Genomic DNA, 2076 nt, shown 5'->3' with positions numbered 1-2076 from the left:
ACATCTGGTTCCGTTTGTTATTTTTGGCGGTTCCAAGGATCGAAGAATCATGATTGGCGATCCAATTTTGAGATTTAAAATGTGTGGAGGCATTCCAGATATCTCCAAAGAGTTTAAAAACTCCACAGGGTAGTGAACAGCTTCATATTCATTAGTAGCTGAATCAACTGACTTGTATTGCTTTGTGTCTCCTGGAAATTCATCCATTATTGAATTGTTCAAATGATTCACATTGCTGTTTAATGGCGAAATAATAGCCCTCTCAGCAAGCCAATCCGGTGATTTTCCATTGTTTTGCAGGTCTGGGTACACTTTGTCTTTCAGTTGCTTCTGATTACCGACACATTTACCAAGCGCAGTTGGAATCTTAATTGTGTCAGGTGAAGAAGTGATAGGAAACTGACCATTACCGATTTGGAGAAGCAATTTTGAGAAGTCTGCTGCAGCTGTGTTATCAGAGATATAGGCTCTCATATTAGTAGTCAGTCTCTTCACTATAACGTGCCTCCAGAGATAGGATTGTTTCAAACTTGCATTGACAATGTTAGCCCTTGTGCCATTTTTAACCACTGGGAGGATTTGACGGAAATCACCGCAAAATAAGGTTGGAATGCCACCCATGGGATTCTTGTTTCCTGTGATGTCTTGCAGTGTTCGGTCAATTGCTTCATAAGCACTCTTGTGCGTCATTGGGGCTTCGTCTACAATGATTGCAGAGGTGTCTCTAATTACATTTGCCAAGGCTGAGTTACCAGTAATTTTGCAAACTGGCTGATCCATTCGATGAGTATCCAAGGGTACTTTAAAAGTGCTGTGAAGAGTGCGGCCACCTTGTAGTAGAGTAGCAGCAATGCCATTGAATGCTGTTGCAAGCACAATCTTTCTCATGGATCTAATCTTTGCAAGGATCAAATTGATTACAAAAGTCTTGCCCGTACCACCTGGAGCATCAAGAAACATCAAGTTTTTGTTCATTTCACCTTGTGCTTCCAACATTGCCATGAATGAATTGTAAACTTCTCTTTGAGAATCGGTCAGTTTTTCTTGCATATTTTCTGCTTGTAGGGAAGTTCTTCAAGATTATAAGTAACTTCACGTTGATACTCTCTCGCGAGTCTTTCATCTCTCCCTTGCATTGGTGCAGGTAATCCATAGCTTGCCAATGGTTGACCGCACATAAGGAGAACTTTTTCTTCAATTAGACAAAGAGTTTTATTGTAGATGTCCTCATTAAAATCTGCTTCTGGATTGTTAACTTCTTGCCTGTATCTGTGAAGAATGTCTTCAGATATTACATCACGAAAAGCCATCCAGATCTCAAGAGGATTTCTTGGCTCACAGGCTGTTAAAATTATCACAAATAGGCTTCGCAAATTTGAAGGTGATTGAGTGGCACTTGCCTCTCCTACTGCTTGATGCAAGTGATGGTCATTTTCTAGAAGGCCTCGAGCAAGGCACGCTGCTCTGTATGTTTCAAACACCTGACCATTGTATGCTCGCAAATTTTGAAATGAAGTTGGACCAGCAACCTCATTGAGCAACAGGCGTAAGAAATAACACTCCCCTGCTTTTGGACTAATCGTGTAGATTCTCCCAATGCATGGTGCCTTCCATACATCATCATTTTCAGTACCTTCAACTTGTACCCCACGCATTCTTCTCATCCATTTCTTTGTCGATTTGTTCCAAGTGTAAAACTCAGGGACTTCTACGTATTTGAGACCCCTTGCAAAGTCATCCTCATGGCAGAGTTGAAAAAATGGTGTCAAAGTTGTGGCAGGCGGTGGACCCTGGGCTCGTTCCAGAGCAGTATCAGCTGAGAACATGACACGCTGCCCATTTTCAAGATGAACAGAAAGTTGTACAATTGGGGGGAAATGTTCATGGATGGGATGTTCCAATATCCTCCAGGCTGCCTCTGAACTGCCGACATACCTTGCATTCTGGAACTGCTAGATCTCATCCACAATGTGACTTTGTACTTGGCCTTGTTGGTTAGCTGCTCCATCAGTTCTTTGTAGTTCAAACACTGCTTGATCACATCCTTTATTCACGTATTTGAGGACATATTTGATG

This window comes from Euprymna scolopes, chromosome 30 (assembly GCF_053919585.1).
Source record: "Euprymna scolopes isolate OS-2025 chromosome 30, ASM5391958v1, whole genome shotgun sequence".
NCBI lineage: Eukaryota > Metazoa > Mollusca > Cephalopoda > Sepiida > Sepiolidae > Euprymna > Euprymna scolopes.
This window is presented reverse-complemented; position numbering follows the sequence as displayed.